This window comes from Oryx dammah, unplaced genomic scaffold, assembly GCF_014754425.2.
Source record: "Oryx dammah isolate SB20612 unplaced genomic scaffold, SCBI_Odam_1.1 HiC_scaffold_1, whole genome shotgun sequence".
Classification (NCBI taxonomy): Eukaryota; Metazoa; Chordata; class Mammalia; order Artiodactyla; family Bovidae; genus Oryx; species Oryx dammah.
The window spans coordinates 102,576,149-102,601,162 of NW_024070185.1; positions in this window are offsets into that span (position 1 = coordinate 102,576,149).

Genomic DNA, 25,014 nt, shown 5'->3' on the forward strand with positions numbered 1-25,014 from the left:
CAACATCTCTCTAGGTCATCCCTGCGCATCAGCCCTAAGTGTGTCATATCCTGCATCAGACATAGACTGGCAATTCGATTCTTACATGATATTATACATGTTTCAATGCCATTCTCCCAAATCATCACACCCTCTCCCTCTCCCTCTGAGTCCAAAAGTCCGCTATACACATCTGTGTCTTTTTTGCTGTCCTGCATACAGGGTCATCATTGCCATCTTCCTAAATTCCATATATATGTGTTAGTATACTGTATTGGTGTTTTTCTTTCTGGCTCACTTCACTCTGTATAATCGGCTCCAGTTTCATCCATCTCATCAGAACTGATTCAAATGTATTCTTTTTAATGGCTGAGTAATACTCCATTGTGTATATGTACCACAGCTTTCTTATCCATTCATCTGATGATGGACATCTAGGTTGTTTCCATGTCCTGGCTATTACAAACAGTGCTGCAATGAACATTGGGGTACATGTGTCTCTTTCAATTCTGGTTTCCTCTGTGTGTATGCCCAAAAGTGGGATTGCTGGGTCATAAGGCATTTCTATTTGCAATTTTTAAAGGAATCTCCACACTGTTCTCCATAGTGGCTGTACTAGTTTGCATTCCCACTAACAGTGTAGGAGGGTTCCCTTCTCTCCACACCCTCTCCAGCATTTATTGCTTGCAGATTTTTGGATCGCAGACATTCTGACTGGTGTGAAGTGGTACCTCATTGTGGTTTTGATTTGCATTTCTCTAATAATGAGTGATGTTGAGCATATTTTCATGTGTTTGTTAGCCATCCGTATGTCTTCTTTGGAGAAATGTCTATTTAGTTCTTTGGCCCATTTTTTGATTGGGTCATTTATTTTTCTGGAATTGAGCTGCAGGAGTTGCTTGTATATTTTTGAGATTAGTTGTTTGTCAGTTGCTTCATTTGCTATTATTTTCTCCCATTCGGAAGGCTGTCTTTTCACTTTGCTTATGTTTTTCTTTGTTGTGCAGAAGCTTTTAATTTTAATTAGATCCCATTTGTTTATTTTTGCTTTTATTTCCAGAATTCTGGGAGGTGGATCATAGAGGATCCTGCTGTGGTTTATGTCGGAGAGTGTTTTGCCTATGTTCTCCTCTAAGAGTTTTATAGTTTCTGGTCTTACATTTAGATCTTTAATCCATTTTGAGTTTGTCTCTGCTTTTGAATATGCTATCTAGGTTGGTCATAACTTTCCTTCCAAGGAGTAAGTATCTTTTAATTTCATGGCTGCAATCACCATCGCAATACGTGAATCATGAACTTCCAGATGTTCAAGCTGGTTTTAGAAAAGGCAGAGGAACCAGAGATCAAATTGACAACATCCACTGGATCATGGAAAAAGCAAGAGAGTTCCAGAAAAACATCTATTTCTGCTTTATTGACTATGCCAAAGCCTTTGACTGTGTGGATCACAATAAACTGTGGAAAATTCTGAGAGAGATGGGAATACCAGACCACCTGACCTGCCTCTTGAGAAACCTGTATGCAGGTTAGGAAGCAACAGTTAGAACTGGACATGGAACAACACAGTGGCTCCAAATAGGAAAAGAAGTACATCAAGGCTGTATATTGTCACCCTGATTATTTAACTTAATGCAGAGTACATCATGAGAAACGCTGGACTGGAAGAAACACAAGCTGGAATCAAGATTGCTGAGAGAAATATCAATAACCTCAGACATGCAGATAACATCACCCTTATGGCAGAAAGTGAAGAGGAACTAAAAAGCCTCTTGAAGAAAATGAAAGAGGAGAGTGAAAAATTTGGCTTAAAGCTCAACATTCAGAAAACAAAGATCATGGCATCTGGTCCTATCACTTCATGGGAAATAGATGGGGAAAGAGTGGAAACAGTCAGACTTTATTTTTTGGCCTCCAAAATCACTGCAGATGGTGATGGATTCAGGAAAGTGTAAATTGCTCAGATTGGCTGTAAGATGGCAATTTTGAGAGTTTCAAGAAATGTGGCTGGGAAGATAACTAGGGGCTGGATCCAGAAATCCTTGTATGACTTATTAAGGAAGTGTCGATTAACAATTCCCTTTACAAACAGAAACAGTGAAAGACCTAGTCAAAAGTGAGGTGGCATCCCTTTAAAACATCCTGCTACTTTTCCTTCATTTTCCCCTTCCTATTTCCACCATTCAATCTTCTGGAAATATTACATACCCTTTGGTTATATGATATAAACTGTTAGATGTGGAGGATATAGAAAGTAAACACAATAGACAAATAACCATACAGTTATAATCCGTGTGATGAGTATCATTATGAGAGAAAATGTGGAGTTCTTTGGGAAGACAGAGAAGGTACAGTAAGGTACTCTGGTCTGTAGAGTTGGATAAGGTTTCTTTTACTCCAGTAAGAGGCCGTGTCTGAGCTGAGACCTGAAAAATTCTAGAATTTGCTCTGGCCAGAGACTTGTGATGGGGGAAGCATCGTAAGACATGGAAGAACGGGGAACAGGGGCACAGGCTGGAAAGAAGGAAGGAAGGAGATTGTACCTTCCAGACACTAAAAGAAATCTAGAGTGGCTGAAGCATTTTCTGAGAGAGGAGAGGTGGAGTTTGAGATGAGATTGGAAGGGAAGTTGGAGCTAGATCATAAAACCTTTAGAGGGCTAAAAATGAGAAAATCTCTGCCTCATTTGAGGGAGGAAGTCCATTTACACAGGGTGTATTATGCGAGGCAGTTTTGGTTACATCCCATTTCTGAGGATCTATCGCATTCATCTTAATTATCCTTCGAGCTTCTGGAGACTTTCTCAGTTACATTTCTCACACCCTATCTCATTCTGTCATCATTTTGCCAAGGGACTCTGAGCCAAGTCCTAGATAGGACACTAGGAATTCATATATGAATGAGATGTGTCCTGTTCAACAAGTCTTGTGCAAAAGACAGAGAAAGAGATCAGTGGTGATGACCTTGAATTCCATGATAGGAGATCTACTATTCTAAATTCTATAACATATATATTCTGTAGGGGATAGAGGAGGTGAGAGGGAGAACACTGAAGAAGAAAAAAGAAGGTAACTCAAGGTAGATGAGAGTTATAAGCAAATACTTCCAAGAATAAGTGATCTGCCTGAGCCCAAAGACTACAGTAGGAGTTAACCAGCCAAGTGACAGGCTGAGAGGAGCCCTAGAGGCAGAAGGAACAGGTATGAAGAGTCAGGAGGCACATGAAGGTGCGATGGACTCAGGAAAGTGTAAATTGGTCGGCTGGAAGGCGGTGTGTGTGTTCATGAGAGTTTCAAGAAATGTGGCTGGGAAGATAAACAGGGGCTGGATCCAGAAATCCTTGTATGACTTATTAAATAAGTGTCAATTAGCAATTTCCTTTTCAATGGAAACACTAAAAATCTCTGCAGATGGTGTCTGCAGCCATGAAATTAAAAGACGCTTGCTCCTTGGAAGAAAAGCTATGACAAACCTAGATAGCATATTAAAAAACAGACACATCACTTTGCTGACAAAGGTCTGTCTAGCCAAAGCTGTGGTTTTTCCAGTAGTCATGTATGGATGTGAGAGTTGGACCATAAAGAAGGCTGAGCGCTGAAGAATTGATGCTTTTAAACTGTGGTGTTGGAGGACTCTTGAGAGTACCTTGGACTGCAAGGAGATCAAACCAATCAATCCTAAAGGAAATCAACCCTGAATATTCATTAGAAGGACTGATGCTGAAGCCGAAGCTCCAATACTTTGAACACCTGATGGGAGTAGCCTATTCATTGGAAAAGACCCTGCTGCTGGGAAAGATAGAAGGCAGGAGGAGAAGGGGACAACAGAGGATGAGATAGTTGGATGGCATCCCCAACTCAGTGAACATGAGTTTGAGCAAACTCCGGGAGATGGTGAAGAACAGGGAAACCTGGCGTGCTGCAGTCCATAGGGTCCCAAAGAATCAGACATGACTTAGTGACTGAACAACAACAAAACAATTTCTTTAGTTTAATTCTGCAAAGGTAATGTTATCTCTGAGTTTGGGGATCATCTTTCTATGTCTGTTCTGAGATAGAAACCTTTAGCTGCTGCTACATGAATGAGGAGTCTAGCTCTAAGACTCACAGGAGAACAGCAAATTTAAAACCGCTCGGCAATCATTAGGTAACACAGCTCATTTACTAAACACAAGAGGTATTTCATAGAACTTGGAGTCCTTGTCAAGTGTGGGGCTCATGAAGACAGGCTGAAAATGACGCTGATCTGCTCATGTTCTGCACTGGGAGAATCTGGGAGCCCAAGTTATCCTGCGAGAGGCTGGAGTTCTGAGATGCAAATACAATGAGTTTATTGTCTGAAGCTCTGTGTTCTCCAAACATTCTGACTTGGCTTCTTGTTGCTGCAGTGGAAGCTTTGCTGTTGGGAGATTTTTTGTTTTTTGTTGTTGGTTCCCACTCCCTCTTCTCTCCCTGCCTAGAAACTCCTTGGATACCAGAGTATTACCTGGTGCCCTGAAGGGCAGGGGCTGTTGATTTGATCCTGATTTTTTTTTTTTCTTAGCCATTAAAAGTTGTTTTATTTTGCCAGCCAGCACAGTCAGGTCTCTTGTGTGTGTCTGTGTTTGAAAAACATGGTCTGTGAGTCCAGAGCACACCAGGATTATTTATTTATTTATTTATTTATTTTTAAATTTTTATTGAAGTATAGTTGGTTTACAATGTGTGTCAATTGCAAGTGTATAGCAAAGTGAATCAGTTATACAAACACATATATCCTCTCTTTTTTAGATTCTTTTCCCATAAAGGCCATCGAGTAGAGTCCCCTGTGTTATGCAGTAGGTCCTTATTAGTTATCTATATAGCAGTGTGTATATGTCAATCCCAATCTCCCAATTTATACCTTTCCCCATCTGCTTTTCCCCCAATGCCATAAGTTTGTTTTCTTTATCTGTGGCTCTATTTCTGTTTTGCAAATTTGTACCATTTTTAAAGAGGTTACTGTTCAATATTATGCAGAAAACACACGTGCAGAGCCAAGGAGGTGAAAGGGTTCTCAGAAGACCACGGGACTGGGAGTTCCTGAGAAGTGAAAGTTGATGAGAAGATGAGTCTTTCGCTCTGGATGTGTCTCGATATCTTCCCACTAGAGGAAAACCTCAGCACACGAGGCTTGCCTCCCATTTGCTGCCTTCCTGTTGATTTTGTTCCCTTGTAGTAACAGCTTTGTTCCATCTGTGAAAGGGGTAAAACTCTCCAGTTAAGCCTCATGTTGTGGTTTGATGCCCCTCTGATTCCCAGAGGTAAGAAAAAGGCAACCTGCCAGGCTGGGTCTGGTGAACCCTCACTCACACCCCACATTAGTGCCTCAGGTCTGGATATCAGACATCCAAGGCAGGCCTTCTTGGGCTAAAATCAAGGTGTTGACAGGGCTACATTCCTTCTGGAACTTCTAGGGAAGAATCTGATTCCTTGCCTTTTCTAGTTCAGAGGTGTCCTGTATTCCTTAGCTCATGGATCCTTCCTATTTCTTCAAAACCAGTAACTCCCAATCTCTCCACGTCTTGTTTTTCTAGTCACTGATTCTGACTTTTAATAGTATATAATTTAGAGTGCATATGTGTGTGGATAGATAGAAAGATAATAGAGATATTCGCATGGTACCCATGAAAGAGGGCAATTGTATTTACCTCCTGTCAGCTATGTATAAGAAATGTAGTCTAGTAATCACCAACTCAATGGACATGAGTTTGAGCAAACTCCAGGAGATTATGGAGGATAAGGAAGCCTGGTGTGATGCAGTCCATGGGGTCACAGAGTCAGACATGACTTATTGATTGAGCAAAGAAATGACTTGAGTGTCATTGATGTTGGTTGATTTTGTTAAATTCCTATTTTATATTTCTTTCATTTTCAAAAACTGCAATTTAAAGTTTACTATGACTACCTAGGGTAGATTATATTCTGGATATCAGGATCTAAACTTTCCATAAAGTTAGCTTTCTCCTGGCGTGAAATTGAACTGAGCTATTGTTATCATGGCTCCACCATGACACAAAGCATTAGTACTATCATCTGATCAATTTTAGGGGCTCAGTCTTGTCCTTAAAGTGTAGCAAGAAAACCATGATCCACATTGCCAAATCGGATGAGAACAAATTCACCGTTCTAATCTGAGTCATGAATAGTTCACCACTATTCACCTTATAGCTTTCCAACCTGTATCTAAATTCACTGGATTCTTTTCTCTCACACCAACCCTGAAGCCTAAACCCTACAGAACTTACCATGTGTTGGATTCTGGTTTCCTTTTTCAATGATTCTCCACAGTATTCTAAAGAATAAACGAGATAATGCATGTAAAGAACTAAGCACATGCTTAGTTTGCAATACACAGCATAAAATTTGCTATTTTATTGTGTCACTACCTTACAGTGGATTTGGGTAATATATGGATCTCTCTTAAACCCTGGTTATGACTCAAACTAGTTATGAGTGATATTCCCATCAATTGAGTTCTAAATTAGCTATTTTCTTATCCCCACCCTCTTCCTTACCCCAATTACCTATTTCATTGTGTCACTAGGATGCCAAGGACAGCTAACTCCTTCCTAGTTAGACTGTCAATCATGATGACTGAGTTTGAATCCAGTTTCTGCAGCTTATTAGCTGTGTGATCTCTTTGTAGTCCAAGGGACCCTGAAGAATCTTCTTCAGTCAATCCTAAAGGAAATCATCCCTGAATATTCACTGGAAGGACTGTTGCTGAAGCTCAAATACTTAGACTTGATGAGAAGAGCTGACTCACTGGAAAAGACCCCGATACTGGGAAAGACTGAAGGCAGGAGGAAAAGAGGGTGGCAGAGGATGAAATGGTTAGATAGCATTGTACTCAGTCTCTAAGTTGTGTCTGACTCTTTAGGACCCCATGGACGGTAGCTCACCAGGCTCCTCTGTCCATGGAATTTTCCAGGAAAGAATACTGGAGCAGGTTGCCATTTCATTCGCCAGGGGATCTTCCCAACCCTAGGACTGAACCCATGTCTCTTGCATCTCCTACACTGGCAGGCATATTCTTTACCATTGCACTACCTGGGAAGCTCTAGATAGTATCACCAACTCAGAAAACTTGAGTTTGAGCAAACTATGGGAGATAGTAGAGGACAGAGGAGCCTAGTGTGCTTCAGTCCATAGGGTCACAAAGAGTCAGATGCAACTTAGTGACTGAACAGCAACAAAGCTATGTGACCCTGGGCAAGTTACTTCTCTGGGTCTTAGCTTACTACTCTGTAGAGAGGGCATCTTATAGTGCTTGTCTCTTAAGTTTCCTGCAAAAATTCATTGGGTTAAAATGTGCAAAGCAATTTGCAAACTGTATGATTTAAGAGAGGGGCTCCCCTGATAGGTCAGTTGGTAAAGAATCTGCCTCTAATGCAGAAGACCCCGTTTGATTCCAGGGTCAGGAAGATTCACTGAAGAAGGGATAGGCTACCCACTCTGATATTCTTGGGCTCCCTAGTGGCTCAGCAGGTAAAGAATCTGCCTGCAAAGCAAATCACACTATGAGGGCATATTACTACTACCATGGATCTCCTTGCATTTAGTCCAGAGATCATCTGAAATTCCCCAAGAAAGGGAAAAAAAAAAAAATCACACAGTGACTTTCATGAAAGAAAAAAATAATCTCAGAGATGCATATCTGCCCACAATGCCATTATGCAAAGAACACTTAATTTTCTCATTGTCTTCAAATAAAATGGAATTCTGACCTTATCTTTGAGGAACAAAAGGCTCCTTAAAACCCCAAATTCCCTTCTCCCCCAGATAAAAGTGAGCAGAACTCTCAAAGGTGAATTTGAACATCTGCTTTTAGATAAACTTGGAAAGTAGCTTATTAATGATTAAAATAGACTATTTCCTGCCAAAAATATTATAGCACAGTTTCACCTAGGGTCCCTGATGACATGAAAAATGCACGTGAAATGTGGTAAATTTTCAGCAAATACAGCAGACTCTCAAATAGGATTTGTAATGGAAGTAATAAATTGTTAAATAAATATTAAAGATTAGAACATATTACATCAATCCCAATATAATAATTATATATTTTTAATATATTTTACATTTGTATGATTACCTTCATCACCTTCATTTGCTACTGAAGGAAAGTCTTCTATTATATTTTGCACCTGGGAGATCTCACTTACAATTATATGATTCCATAATACTAGCAACATGAGCAACCTTGATCAATATCATAGCACTGCTCCAAGGACAGGGGACCTGCATTTACATTTCACAGATGGTTTTTACAATATGATGAATAATGTACTTTGCTGCTTTCTCTCTCTGACTTTAACTTACACCTGAATAAGATGTGAAAGAATTTGGTACAATGAAAGGTTCTCCTGTATCAAAATGTTGGTACATTTCTCATTTAGCACAGTAATATAGTCGAGAAAAGAAGAGAAGCCAAAGGCAAAAGAGAAAGTGGAAGATATACCCAACTAAATGCAGAGTTCCAGAGAAAAGCAAGGAGAGATAAGAAAGCCTTCTTAAGTCAACAATGGAAAGGAATGGTGGAAAACAATAGAATGGGAAAGACTAGAGATCTCTTCAAGAAAATAGGAGATACCAAGGGATCATTTCATGCAAAGATGGGCAGAATAAAGGACAAGAGAGGTAAGGACCTAACAGAAGCAGATGAGACTAAAGAGAGGTGGCAAGAATACACCGAAGAACTATACAAAAAAGGTCTTAATGACCTGGATAACCACAATGGTGTGGTCACTCAGCTGGAGCCAGACATCCTGGACTGTGAAGTCAAGTGGGCCTTAGAAAACATTGTGCATGTGTCCTAAGTCACTTTAGTCATGTCTGACTGTGTGGCCCTATGGGCTGTAGCCTGCCAGGCTCCTCTGTCCATGGGATTCTCTAGGCAAGAATGCTGGAGTGGACTGCTGTGCCTACCTCTAGGGCATCTTCTCCACCCAGGGATCGAACCTGGATCTCTTACATCTACCTGCATTGGTAGGTGGGTTCTTTAACAGTAGTGTCACTGCGGAAGCCCTTAGAAAGCATTCCTATGAACAAAGCTAGTGGAAGTGATCAAATTCCAGCTGAGCTGTTTAAACTCCTAAAAGATGATGCTGTTAAAGTGTTGCACTCAATATGTCAGCAAATTTGGAAAACAGAGAAGTAGTCATAGGATTGAAAAAGGTCAGTTTTCATTCCAATCTTAAAGAAGGGCAATGCCAAAGAATGTTCAAATTACCACACAACTGCACTCACTTCACCTGATAGCAAGGTAATGATCAAAATCTTTCAAGCTAGGTTTCAGTAGTAGGTGAACTAAGAACTTCCAGATGTAAAAGTTGGATTTAGAAAAGGCAGAGGAACCAGAGATCAAATTGCCAACATGTACTGGATCATAGGGAAAAGAAAGAATTCTACAAAAACATCTACTTCTGCTTCACTGAATATGCTAAAGCCTTGAACTATGTAGGTCACAACAAACTGTGGAAAATTCTTAAAGAGGTGGGAATACCAGACCACCCTGACCTGTCTGCTGAGAAACCTGTGTGCAGATCAGGAAGCAACAGTTAGAACTTGACATGGTACAAAGGACTGGTTTAAAATTGGGAAAGGAGTACGTCAGGTTATATATGGTCACTGTGTATTTTTTAACTTATGTAGAGTACAGCATGTGAAATGCCAGGCTGGATGAATCACAAGCTGGAATCAAGATTGCTGGAAGAAATATGAGATACCTCAGATATGCAGATGATACCACTCTAATGGCAGAAAGTGAAGAGGAATTAAAGAGCCTCTTGATGAGGGTAAAAGAGGAGAGTGAAAAAGCTGGCTTAAAATTCAACACTCTAAACTTGCTTAAAGCTCAACACTCTAAAAACCAAAATGATGGCATCCCATGATGCTGGTCCCATTGGTCGGTCAGTCAGTTCAGTCGCACAGTCGTGTCCGACTCTTTGCAATCCAATGAATCACAGCACGCAAGGCCTCCCTGTCCATCACCAACTCCCAGAGTTCACTCAAACTCATGTCCATTGAGTGGGTGATGCCATCCAGCCATCTCATCCTCTGCCATCCGCTTCTCCTCCTGCCCTCAACCCTTCCAGTATCAGGGTCTTTTCCAGTGAGTCAGCTCTTCCCATGAGGTGGCCAAAGTATTGGAGTTTCAGCTTCAGCATCAGTCCTTCCAAAGAACACCCAGGACTGATCTCCTTTAGGATGGACTGGTTGGATCTCCTTGCAGTCTAAGGGACTCTCAAGAGTCTTCTCCAACAGCACAGTTCAAAAGCATCAATTCCTTGGTGCTCAGCTTTCTTCACAGTCCAACTCTCACATCTATACATGACCACTGGAAAAACCATAGCCTTCACTAGTCGGACCTTAGTCGGCAAAGTAATGTCTCTGCTTTTGAATATGCTATCTAGGTTGGTCATAACTTTCCTTCCAAGGAGTAAGCATCTTTTAATTTCATGGCTGCAGTCACCATCTGCAGTGATTTGGGAGCCCAAAAGATAAAGTCTGACACTGTTTTCACTGTTTCCCCATCTATTTCCCATGAAGTGATGGGACCAAATGCCATGATCTTCGTTTTCTGAATGTTGAGCTTTAAGCCAACTTTTCCACTCTCCTCTTTCATTTTCATCAAGAGACTTTTTAGTTCCTCTTCACTTTCTGCCATAAGTGTGGTGTCATCTGCATATCTGAGGTTATTGAAATTTCTTCCGGCAATCTTGATTCCAGCCTGTGCTTTTTCCAGCCCAGCATTTCTCATGATGTACTCTGCATAGAAGTTAAATAAGCAGGGTGATAATATACAGTCTTGATGTACTCCTTTTCCTATTTGGAACCAGTCTGTTTTTCCATGTCCCGTTCTAACTTTTGCTTCCTGACCTGCATACAGGTTTCATATGTCATGGCAAATAGATGAGGAAAAAGTAGAAACAGTGAAAGACTTTATTTTCTTGGGCTCTAAACTCACTGCAGATGGTGACTGCTGCCCCCCAAATTAAAAGCATTTGCTTCTGGAAGAAAAGTTATGACAAACCTAGACAGCCTATTAAAAAGCAGAAACATGACTTTGCTGACAAAGTTCTGTATAGTCAGAGTTAAGATTTTTCCAGTAGTCATGTACAGATGTGAGAGTTGGGCCATAAAAAAGGCTGAGTGTCAGAGAATTGATGCTTTCAAATTATGGTGCTGGAGAAGATTCTTGAGAGTCCCTTGGACTGCAAGGAGATCAAACCAGTCAATCCTAAAGGAAATCAACCCTGAATATTCATTGGAAGGACTGATGCTAAAGCTGAAGCTCCAATACTTTGGCCACCTGGTGCAAAGAGTTGACTCATGGGCAAAGACCCTGAAGCTGGGAAATATTGAGAGCAGGAGGAGAAGGGAGTGACAGAGGATGAGATGGTTGGATGGTATCACTGACTCAACTGACATGAATTTGAGCAAACTTTAGGAGATAGTGAAGGACAGGGAAGCCTGGTGTGCTGCACTCCATGGGATGTGAAGAATTGGACGCAACTAGGTGACTAAACAGAGAAGGTGATGGCACTCCACTCCAGTACTCTTGCCTGGAAAATCCCATGATGGAGGAGACTGGTGGTCTGCAGTCTGTGGGGTCATGAAGAGTTGGACATGACTGAAGCGACTTAACAGCAGCAGTAGCAGGTAACTGAACAACAACAATAAGGCCCTTATAAACTTTTAAAATTAAATCACAAGTATTAAACAAACAATATATATATTTTAAGACATTATTTCAAGGATGGGAAAGCTGGTTTGTTAGTAAATGCACAAAGGGATCCAGTTTTAAGTTCTGTGACAAGGTAAGCGTGAGAAAGTCATCTTACCCTGATTTTAGTAGAACTGGAGTTCTTCTCTACAGTGAAAATATCATTAAATTTGCCTTTAAATCTCAATTACCTAAATGTTTCTGAATTACCTGCAGTGACAATTATTTACATTTCACAATGTTTTTAATAATAAACTATATGAGAACAGCATGAACTATATGAGATTACATGAACTTCTACAAAAGAAATACAATGAGTTAAGGTTAGAGTCCCTTGGACTGCGACGAGATCCAAGCAGTCCATCCTAAAGGAGATCAGTCCTTGGTGTTCTTTGGAAGGAGTGATGTTGAAGCTGAAACTCCAATACTTCGGCCACCTGATGTGAAGAGCTGACTCATTGGAAAAGATCCTGATGCTGTTAAAGAATGAGAGCAGGAGGAGGGGATGACAGAGGCTGAGATTGTTGGATGGCATCACCAACTCGATGGACATGGGTTTGGGTGGACTCCAGGAGTTGGTGATGGACAGGAAGGCCTGGCGTACTGTGATTCACTTCATGGGGTTGCAAAGAGTTGGACACAACTGAGCTACTGAACTGAACTGAACTGAAGGTTATATTGCTCCATTACAAGATTTAAAGAAAGAAAGATCTCTATTATGGGCTGAAATGTGTCCTCCTCCTTCTTCATATGTGGAAGACCTAACTCCCAAAGTGACCGTATTTGTAGGGAGGCAATTAAAGTTAAATGAGGTCGCAAGGGTGGGACCCTAATCTAAAAGGACCGATGTCCTTACAAGAAAAGAAAAGGACACCAGAGACTTGCTCTCTCTCTGAAAAGAGAAGAGACCGTGTGAGGACATGGTGAAAAGGCTACATCCACAAGCCAAGAAGAAGGGCCTCACTAGAAACTAGCTCTAAAAACACCTTGATCTTGGACTTCTAACTTCCAGAATTGTGAGAAGATAAATTTCTGTTAAGTCACTCAGTCTGTGATATTCTGTTATGGCCGCCTGAGCAGACTAATGCAATGGCGTTCATTAATCATTCTCTAGGTGCTAATTATGCTGTCAAGAATCAGACCATATGCCAAGGGCTGGGACCCAGAGGTAAACTAGATATGGTCCCTCAGATTGGACAGGTCCCTAAAGTTTCTCTATTGTTCAGTGCAGGGATAGATTCATAGAGGGGATAATTTTGCTCAAGGTCTCAGAGCTAGTTAATAGCAAAGCTGGGTACAAACTGCATATCTCTTGATTAACTTCAGCCTTATATTAGGTACCAGACTCTTTTTATGGAGATAAATGGTAATTTCAGCTAAGAGAGAAAGTATTAGGAATTTCATTTTGGAAAATTTGAAAATATGCAGGCCAGGAATCAACAGTTAGAACTGGACATGGAACAACAGACTGGTTCCAAATAGGAAAAGGAGTACGTCAAGGCTGTATATTGTCACCCTGCTTATTTAACTTCTATTCAGAGTACATCATAAGAAACACTGGACTGGGAGAAACACAAGCTGGAATCAAGATTGCCGGAAGAAATATCAATGATCTCAGATATGCAGATGACACCACCCTTATGGCAGAAAGTGAAGAGGAACTAAAAAGCTTCTTGATGAAAGTAAAAGAGGAGAGTGAAAAAGTTGGCTTAAAGCTGAACATTCAGAAAACGAAGATCATGGCATCCGGTCCCATCACTCCATGGGAAATAGATGGATAAACAGTGGAAACAGTGTCAGACTTTATTTTAGCCGGCTCCAAAATCACTGCAGATGGTGATTGCAGCCATGAAATTACAAGACACTTACTCCTTGGAAGAAAAGTTATGACCAACTTAGATAGCACGTTCAAAAGCAGAGACATTACTTTGCCGACTAAGGTCCATCTAGTCAAGGCTATGGTTTTTCCAGTAGTCATGTATGGATATGAGAGTCGGACTGTGAAGAAGGCTGAGTACTGAGGAACTGATGCTTTTGAAGTGTGTGTTGGAGAAGACTCTTGAGAGTCCCTTAGACTGCAAGGAGATCCAACAAGTCCATCCTAAAGGAGATCAACCCTGGGATTTCTTTGGAAGGAATGATGCTAAAGCTGAAACTCCAGTACTTTGGCCACCTCATGTGAAGAGTTACTCATTGGAAAAGACTTTGATGCTGGGAGGGATTGGGGGCAGGAGAAGAAGGGGACGACCGAGGATGAGATGGCTGGATGGCATCAGACTCGATGGATGCGAGTCTGAGTGAACTTCGGGGGTTGATGATGGACAGGGAGGCCTGGCGTGCTGCGATTCATGGGGTTGCAAAGAGTCGGACATGACTGAGCGACTGAACTGAACCGAACCCAACTGAGAGAAAGGTCACTTGAATTGGAGACTGTTTCTTACAGTTTCCCATCTCTAGTTCTTGACCTTGGACCTCCCATGTGCACTCAAAGCTTGGTCATTTCTTTGTGACTTTGAATCAAGCAAAGGTTGGTTCCTCTCCATTAACTAACTGTGGCTTAAGCAACAAGGCCTGCTCTCTACTGAGGATAGAAGTGGAACCTTTCAGCCATGGCCCACACTGGATTTCCCTAGAATTTTCTGGAGGCAAAAGGCTACCACAGGAAGAAAACCATAGAATGCAACTGGAAACCGTCCACATTTCCTCATTCTTAGCTCCATCTCTGACAAGCTGTGGTCAAAGAGACCCAGACCACAAGGCTATGATGTAATTCTTGTTCTCCTGCCAAAATAGAAAGAAAATGATGAGGAAGAACAGTTTTATATGGGAAAAAAAAGCTTAAGGTAATGTGTTTTTTAAACTTGGGGAATGGCATTCTGAGACTAAGTTCTGTCAGAGTATACCAGATATAAGGATATTAAATGAAAACAGATAAAGGAAACTGAGTAAGTAACAAGGGTAAAAATAGCTTTAGTACTTGGTATTTTCTGTGGGCAATGGAAAAAAGAAAAAAAAAAAAAACCAATCTCTGTGTATTACCCTATCATTTATATTTTAGGTAAATTCCAGAGGAAAGGAATTGGGTCGGGAGTGAGACACTGCTATTATATATTGAACCTGACCTAGAGAGTTGGTATGGAATGGTTGCAGATTTAAGAAGAGATGACAATGTCAGAACAGCTGACCAATTTTGTTTTCTTAGAGTGGAGACTCACATGAGGCAACACTTGTTGAAGGAAACACACTCAGCTCTGTGAATTGTCCACTGAGACATAACCTGCGAGTCTTACTGATGCCTGTGCTCTCCTAGACATTTCCCAGTCTCCTTTGCACGAGAGTTGACCACGTGACTAATAACAGACTCAGAGTAAATGAGAAATAAACTTTTGTTTAAAAGAGTTGGACATGACTGAGCTACTGAGCAACAAGGCCTGCTGTCTACTGAGGATAGAACAACAAGGCCTGCTGTCTACTGAGGACAGAACAACAAGGCCTGCTATTTACTGAGGATAGAAGATTCACAAAGAGTCAGACATGACTGAGCAATTGAACAACAACAAGACTTCTAGATTATTAGTGCAGCTAAGGATGAGTGCCAGTGTACTAAATGCCTTCTCCTCATTTTGTTGCATTCAAAGTTGCGATATTGTTCAGATGTCACCTTCCCCATAAGGCTCAGGGAGGGTGATGTAATCCTTTGCTCCTTTTCTCTAAAGAAAATCCTTATTATCTTCTTATCATCCATTCCCTTTGCCAGTGATTGGTTTGGGGGTGGACATGGGACCAGGTTGTGAAGCTTTCTGGGAAATCCTTGTTTTTAAGAAAAAGTCACAGACTTTCCTCTTTCTGATTAGAGATGGAGAGCTGATGCAGTGATGCAATAAAGCAAGCTAAGGTGGTTTGGTTAAAAAAATACAGTAATTTAATTGTGTACGCAGTTGTGTAATGAAAAGAAATAGAGGAAAACGACAGAATGGGAAAGACTAGAGATCTCTTCAAGAAAATTAGAGACGCCAAGGGAACATTTCATGCAAAGATGGGCTCAATAAAGGACGGAAATGGTATGGACCTAACAGAAGCAGAAGATATTAGGAAGAGGTGGCGAGAATACAAAGAAGAACTGTACAAAAAGATCTTCACGACCCAGAAAATCACGATGGTGTGATCACTCACCTAGAGCCAGATATCCTGGAATGTCAACTCAAGTGGGCCTTAGAAAGCATCACTATGAACAAAGCTAGCGGAGGTGATGAAATTAGAGTTGAGCTCTTTCACATCCTGGAAGATGATGCTGTGAAAGTGCTGCACTCAATATGCCAACAAATTTAGAAAACTCAGCAGTGGCCACGGGACTGGAAAAGGTCAGATTTCATTCCAATCCCAAAGAAAGGCAATGACAAAGAATGCTCAAACTACTGCACAATTGTACTCATCTCACACACTAGTAAAGTGATGCTCAAAATTATCCAAGCCAGGCTTCAGCAGTGCTTGAACTGTGAACTTCCAGATGTTTGAGCTGGTTTTTGAAAAGGTAGAGGAATCAGAGATCAAATTGCCAACATGTGCTGGACCATGGAAAAAGCAAGAGAGTTTCAGAAAAACATCTATTTCTGCTTTATTGACTATGCCAAAGCCTTTGACTGTGTAGATCACAATAAACTGTGGAAAATTCTGAAAGAGATGGGAATACCAGACCATCTGACCTGCCTCTTGAGAAATCTATATGCAGGTTAGGAAGCAACAGTTAGAAGTGGACATGGAACAACAGACTGGTTCCAAATAGGAAAAGGAGTACGTCAAGGTTGTATATTGTCACCCTGCTTATTTAACTTATATGCAGAGTACATCATGAGAAACGCTGGGCTGGAGGAAGCACAAGCTGGAATCAAGATTGCCGGGAGAAATATCAATAACCTCAGGTATGTAGATGACACCACCCTTATGGCAGAAAGTGAAAAAGAACTAAAAAGCCTCTTGATGAAAATGAAAGAGGAGAGTGAAAAATTTGGCTTAAAGCTCAACATTCAGAAAACAAAGATCATGGCATCTGGTCCCATTCACTTCATGGGAAATAGATGTGGAAACAGTGGAAACAGTGTCAGACTTTATTTTTTTGGGCTCCAAAATCACTGCAGATGGTGACTGCAGCCATGAAATTAAAAGACGCTTACTCCTTGGAAGGAAAGTTATGACCAACCTAGATAGCGTATTCAAAAGCAGAGACATTATTTTGCCAACAAAGGTCCGTCTAGTCAAGGCTATGGTTTTTCCAGTGGTCATGTATGGATATGAGAGTCGGACTGTGAACAAAGCTGAGCACTGAAGAATTGATGCTTATGAACTGTGGTGTTGGAGAAGACTCTTGAGAGTCCCTTGGACTGCAAGGAGATCCAACCAGTCCATTCTGAAGGAGATCAGTCCTGGGTGTTCTTTGGAAGGACTGATGCTTAAGCTGAAACTCCAATACTTTGGCCACCTCATGCAAAAAGCTGACTCATTGGAAAAGACTCTGATGCTGTGAAGGATTGAGGGCAGGAGGAAAAGGGGATGACAGAGGATGAGATGGCTGGATGGCATCACCAACTCAACGGACATGAGTTTGGGTGAACTCTGGGAGAGGGTGATGGACAGGGAGGCCTGGCGTGCTGCAATTCATGGGTTTGCAAAGAGTCAGACATGACTGAGCGACTGAAATGAACTGAACTGAATTTAATTGTCTAGCTGAAATGATTACCATTCTTTGGAGCCCTGGAACTGAGGACAAGAGGAGAGGGGCAAGATGAGGCTCCAGGGCACTGCAGTGGGCAGGGGGCAGGACATGTAGAGAAATAGCCTCTCAGGAGGGCAATGGCCTATAGCCTCTCAGAATAGTAATGTCTGACCTCTGATTCAGCTGAAAATAAATATACTCAGAGCAGGTAAATACCCTCCATTCCTGCAAATCTCAAAAGCATGCCAGATGGGGAACATGACTTCAGAGTTGAATGTTTAAAAGAAAAGAGTAGGTCAGCTGACAGAGGAATCGATACAGAAGATGGGTACATACAGTCAATGGAATATTACTTAGTCAGAAAAAGGAATGAAACTGGGTCCTTTATAGTGATGTGGATGGACCTAGGGTCTATCATACAGAGTCAAGTAAGTCAGAAAGAGAAAAAAATGTATATTAATGCATATATATAGAATCTAGAAAAATGGTACTGCAGGGCAGGAATAGAGGCACAGACGTGGAGAATGGACATGTAGAAACAGGGTGGGGAAAGGAGGGTGGGAAGAATTGAGAGAGTATCATTGAAAAATATACGCTATCGTGTGTAGACTAGATGGCTAGTGGGAAGCTTCTGTATAACACACGGAGCTCAGCAAGGTGCTCGGTGATGACCTAGAGGGGTGGGTTGGGGTTGGGGTTGGTGTGAGAGGGAGGCTAAAGAGGGAAGGGATGTATGTATACATAATAGCTGATTGACACTGTTGTATAGAAAAAACTAACACATCACTGTAAAGCAATTATACTCCAATTTTTTTTTTAAATAGAAGAGAATAGAGAGAACTCTATAGAAAGGAAGAAGGAATCATGTGTTGCACCAGTGAGTTAGTTTGATATCTTGGCTTTGTCATTTACAGGTTTTATTTTATTCATCAGTTTACATCACCTCTCTGAGCTTCAGAGAAATTGCTGTCTTTGCACTTCTATTAATATACTCTTTAATTTTTTTTCAGTATGCTCTGTACCCTTGGGCTTCCCAGGTGGCGATAGTGGTAAAGAACCCACCTGCTAATTCAGGAGATGTGAAACACGCAGGCTTGATCCCTGGGTTGGGAAGATCCCTGGATTGGAAGATCCCCTGGAGGAGGGCATAGCAATCCATTCCATATTCTTACCTGTGGAATCCCGTGGACAGAGGAGCCTGGCAGGCTACAGTCCATGAGTCGCGAAGAGTTGGACACAACTGAAGTGACTTAGCACTCACACATGTACCGTGTAAACTTATGCCGTCTTGTCTAGGATTCAGAAGTTCTGCATTCTAGTATTCACTCAGCAGCATTTAGATGTTTGCATGAATGGTTTCGTTTGTAGAAGGAGAAAGATGCCATGGCCATACTCCATCAGCTTATCCGGAGGAACACATGTGATGCTTATTTTATAGACCCCGTTAAAACAGGGAAATAGACTCTTCACTATTGCACCCATTCAATCTGATGCCCCCCTGTTTTGCCTGATGATGTGCTGTGAGTTCTTTGATAAACAGCCGCTTTTCCCCATTATTTAGACAAAAAGTGACAAAGTCAACCCCCAATTCCCAGAAAACCCTGGACTGTTTTCACTTGACCTTGTATTTAGACTGGCTTTGAGACCTCAGGAGCTGAGAAACATCATTGTTGGAAACTCTGAACATGCCCCGTCACCCACACAGCTCTGCCCCTTCTGGATTTTCAGCCATCCACCCACCAGCCTCATCTGGCCGAGGCTTTGGTCGGTGTGGGAGAAGAGAGAGGAATCTGTTGGGCTGAGTCATGACCCCGGTGCTGCACATGGTACAAACTCAATTAAAGCCCCCTTGTCAGTGGCCCAAATCCATGACACAGTGGCCTTGAGGAAGGCGGATCCCTGGCTTCATTTCTCTTGGCAGCCCCCGTTCTCTAGGAAGGCAAGGGGCTGGGGTCCCTGTGGGTCATAAACGATGAATAAGGCACACAGACAAGGGGGGTAATTGCTTCCACTTCACCTCCGCTCCCTCCCCCAGAAGTGTTCTCTGGCCAAACCAAATCCAGAGCTCTCAGAAGATCCAGCCGACCCAGAGCCAAGAGTAACTCCCACCTTCCTGCCGCCACTTGCTGTCCCCATGGGCCTGTCCAGAAGATCTGGTCAGGAAGCTGAAAAACAGTTGACTGTGTGGTGACAAGCGTTGTAGGTTTGCTTTGTAAAAATATTCTGAGCAGGGAAATAAAGCTTTCAGCAGCTTATTTTTCCACCGCTCAGGGGAGCATCCACTTTCTGCTGCCATAAGCACTTCGGGTACCTTGAAGGTGGGGGGCAGGGTGCTGGAGGGAGAGGAGAACCCACTCAAGTCTTGGATGGGGATGATTTGGTGAAGGGGAGGAGTCTTGTTGGAGAAGCTGGCCCCCTCATATCTGGCTCTTAGGATTCAGAGGGACGTGATCCAGGCAAGGTAACATTTCTACACATGCTGGATATGAAAGGAAGTGTAATGCCAAGCTCCTGAGTTTTTTCCAAGGCCCTTCCGAATCATCTCTGTTTACTTAGCATCGCCCCTCCCAGGCATAATTAAGCCAAACAAACCTAAATGTTAGCAGTTGTCTGATCACATCATGATGCTTCATGAAGACTTACCTTCCCACACTCTATTCCTTATTTGGAAGGCCCTTTCTAGCCCTAGACCCTCACCACCATCCTCAACTCCCTAGCCACCAATTCGATCATCAAAATCCAGCCAGGAAGTTTGCTTTCCCCTTGAAATTTTCCCTGACTCCCTTCACAATTAATCACTCTATTTCCTAAGCAACAATCTTGCCATCATTGCCAGTATCACACGGTGGGGTGTTTCCTCACACGCGGAATTTGTGTTTCATTCATTTTGATGTTTTTGTAGCTTCGTACAGGATGTGGCAAGAGTAAGTACTGCCAAACAGGTTAACTGAACAAATTAAAATCTGACCTATTTCTGCCAAAGAGGAGAAAGGGAGAGAACTGCTGGTTTTCAAGAAGCTTGGGTAAATTCAAGACCCTGTGGGGCTAAGAGTTTGTGCCCACTTCTTTCCAAGTGGACATTTGTCCCAGTAAATCCCTCAGTTAGAAGTTGTCATAAATCACACTGTCAAGGCCTCTGAGAACATTTGAGTTGATGGAGAACCTAAGCATCTTTTTTTTTTTTTTTCCCTTCCAGCACTCCTTTGAGTTAAGATGCAATGATCATGTTTTTACAGGTGAGAAAACAGTTTTCACAGAGGAGGCAGGAGGCAAGGAGAGCAGAGCTGGGGCTCAATAGAGATTGCCTATTTCCAGGAATTTTCTCTTTCTACAAGTGACCAAAAACTACCGAGAACAGAAAAAAAGATGTATGCAGACCTCTTTCTGATAGATTATTAATATTATTTTTATTATTTTCAGAAAATGTAAAGCCCAGTTAAGATTTTGTTTGTCCAAGTTCAAGAGAATCACCTAGGGGTCTGGCAGAGGGCAGCAGAGAATATGATGTGTCCTCTCAGGGATCTCTAACTCAGACAGGCTTGACCACCCTCCTTAGTGTGATGGTGATGCTGGCACTGCCATCCACTGAGAAGCTCCGTCAGGATTGGGACCCAGTGGTCATGAGAGGTCAGGCTCTGTCTCTAAGGCTCAAATCCACGTTACTCAATCTTTCTGGGCCTCTGTTCCCCCATTTTTAAACTGATGGCTGCCATTAGACCTAACTCACAAGTTTTGTGAGTTATGCCATTGTTGTTTAGTTGCTAAGCCGTGTCTGACTCTTTTGCAACCCCGTGGACTGTAACCCACTAGGCTCCTCTGTCCATGGAATTTCCTAGGCAAGAATACTGGAGTGGGTTGCCATTTCCTTCTTCAGGGACCTTCCTGACCCAGGGATTGCATTCACATCTCCTGGTTGGCAGCTGGATTATTTACCACTGAGTCACCAGGGAACCCCTGGTTTCACCATTCTATGTATGTATAAACATTAAACATTTCCAATCAGTGTCACCTCTAAGTGCCAGGTATCCCCCTGAAACCATCAGATTCTTTATCTTTCATCCTAATACCAGCTCATTCAGGTATTATCTTTTCTGTTTTGGCTAGTAAATGCCTGGGGCTCAGAGATTCATATTTTACCTCCTGCATATTCTGGATTTTGAATCCCAAATTTTCTGAATTTCAAAATTCTATATGTATTGTCTCTGTTTTCTCTGAAACTTCTGGAAACAGTGCTCCTTTGAGACTCTGCCAGAGGGAATTCCGTGTCTTGGATAATCTATGAGGGTCCAGATAGTGAGCAGGACAGATTGGGAAGCCCTGACCTCTCTAACTTTCCAAGTCAAGGTCTGAAAGTTCTGTGCGGAGCATGGGTATATCTTAGATAAATACCCAGAGGCTTGGAGGGTAGAGGGAAACTATTTGGAGCCGGCAAGTCTAGTCCATTAACACATGCTTATGAGTCAATTTCGAAGCTGAAAGATCTTTCATAAGTGCCAAGTGATATTCAATTAGTCTGAGGACAGAGCTTGTCAGCTGAGTAGGAGATGCCCAAATGGACCTGTGTGCATGTGAATTATAGACACTGTAGACGCTTGGTCCTCCAGGTGTGAGGTAAGAATTCAGTAAATGGGTGCTCCTGGGAAGTGAGGCAGGAAGAAGCTGACCTTCTCCTTTGCATGGGTGCAGGGATCTGGTCTTACAGGAAAGCTTGCCATCAGTCTTTGACAGAGTCCCTTTGGGAGGGTCAAGGTCTAAGCAGGACCACCCATAGGGAATGAGTGTGCTGATGCCTATAGTCTGCTTTGGATCAGGCAAAGTGGGAGAAGTGTGGTTAGTGTTTAGCCAAAGGGTACAGCAGGGCCATACATGGGAGAAAAATGAACCCTGAGCTTAGAGACAATATACAACCTGTCAGGAAGTGGAACCCAGGGAAGGTCTGGAAAGTGGTTCAGGAGGGAGTGATTAATGGTGTGAGGGCCTGGCGGCTCTGAGTCTGCTGGACGCCCCCTGCTCAGTGTAGGATGGTCTATTCTCTGCAAAGCTCTTAGGAGGGTCAGGGAGTCAGCCTTCCCTCTTTGAACCTAAAATCTGCAGTGCCCCAGGTGGATCTCACTTTATAGCTTAGGAATGTTTGTTTTTCCTTGTTTGAAGGGTGATGGGTGAGGGAGAGCTTGTAGAGCAGAGTCTACTTTTGGAGGCAGAAATCTGAATTTAGGTCCATTCCCCAGTGAGCTCTCTGTGACTGTGAGCAAACAGGCCTTCTTTTCTTTTGCAATCAGTTGTTGATCTGGGAAATGAGGAATGGGCTCAAAATAGTCCTCAAGCTTTCTTCCAGTGTCAACTTTCCATAATTTACAGAACTGACTGTTCTCTTTTTTGTTGATTCTGTAGAACTCAAGGGTCTTTCTGAAATGTCCTGTCTATCAGTTCAGTAAATTTGGGAATATTTAGTGAGTAAGGCTGAGTTCAAAAGAACAGCCTGTTTTTTTAATCTGTTTTAGAGGTTCATTAAGTGTTATAAGACATCCTTTGGAGAGAAAATGATGCATACTTATACACTTATTTGTATGTATAATTTTTTCCTTTTGTTAGCTTAATTCTTTAAATGAAATTTATGACAGGGTATAAAGATAAGTTTTGCAACATGAATAATAATCCACACTTGTTTTAGAATATCACATTTTATTAATAATGATTTCACCTTGTATCTATGAAGAATGTTAAAGTTTAAAAAGCTCACTGCTTGCATAATCTTTACTCATCCTCAAAACCATGTGTGATCTAGGCTTTTTTCTTTTCATTAGTTTTTTGAAATAGCCTTATGCTTTTTCAATTATAAAATGAATAATATACAACAGGATACCGAGTTAAATATTTAACATTATTTTCTCCATCTGGTGAAAAAAGAGGCAGAAATTACCGTGATCATTCTTGAAAATATGATTCATTTTCTCAATTTAATTGGAGTATAATTAATTTACAGTGTTGTGTTAGTTTCTGGTGTACAGCAACGTGATTCAGTTATATATATATATATATATATATATATATATATATAGAGAGAGAGAGAGAGAGAGAGAGAATTATCTTAATGGATAAAGAAGAGGTGATAGCTTTGAAAGTGTCAGTCGCTCATTCTTGTCTGACTGTTTGTGACCCCACGGACTGTAGCTCACTAGGCTCCTCTATCTGAGGAATTCTCCAGACAAGAATCCTGGAGTGGATAGCCATTCCCTTCTCCAAGGGATCTTCCTGACCCAGGGATCAAGCCTGGGTCTCCCACATTGCACCCAGATTCTTTACCATCTGAGTCACCAGGGAAACGCAAAGAGTTGATCTATAGATAGATAGATAGATAGATATAGATAGATAGATAGAAAGATAGAAGTCTCTCTTTACATATATATATATATATGTATATGTATATACTATTCTAGGAGAGTTTGAATAGTAAGCTATGTAAATTAGGAGAGTTTCCAAGCTCCCCTAACCCTAAACTCCTCAACTCCTAGTTCATCTGCCCCACACACCTCTTCCCCCTTGGCAGCCACAAGTCTGTACTCTATGTCTGTGAGTTTCTTTCTGTTTCATAGGTATGTTCATTTGTGTTTTATCTTATTGTGTGTGTGTTCTGTTTTAGATTGTGCATATACGTGATATCATGTGGTACTTGACTTTCTCTGACTTACTTCAGTGAGCATAATAATCCCTAAGTCCATTCATGTTGCTGCATATGGCAGTATTTCATTCTTTTTATGACTAAAAATTCCATTGTATATCTATATCTATCTATGTATCTATCTATCTGTCTATAGATCAACTCTTCTTTGTGTTTCCCTGGTGACTCAGATGGTAAAGAATCTGGGTGCAATGTGGGAGACCCAGGCTTGATCCCTGGGTCAGGAAGATCCCTTGGAGAAGGGAATGGCTATCCACTCCAGGATTCTTGTCTGGAGAATTCCTCAGATAGAGGAGCCTAGTGAGCTACAGTCCATGGGGTCACAAAGAGTCAGACATGACTGAGCGACTGACACTTTCAAAGCTATCACCTCTTCTTTATCCATTAAGATAATTTTCTTTTGAGACAAGAATGTGGCTCCCTTCCCCAAATGAAAAGAGGAGTCTACCACCAGAGGCAACTGATACTCCTTGTTATACTCCCTCTGACTCTGTTTCTTCAAACATAGAATTGAGAGCAGTAACATGTTCCTCTCAAGATATTCATAAAGATTCAGTAATTACACACGGCATCTGGTCCCATCACTTCATGGGAAATAGATGGAGAAACAGTGGAAACAGTGTCAGACTTTATTTTGGGGGGCTCCAAAATCACTGCAGATGGTGACTGCAGCCATGAAATTAAAAATCGCTTACTCCTTGGAAGGAAAGTTATGACCAACCTAGATAGCATATTCAAAAGCAGAGACATTACTTTGCCAAATAAGGTCCGTCTAGTCAAGGCTATGGTTTTTCCTGTGGTCATGTATGGATGTGAGAGTTGGACTGTGAAGAAAGCTGAGTGCCTAAGAATTGATGCTTATGAACTGTGGTGTTGGAGAAGACTCTTGAGAGTCCCTTGG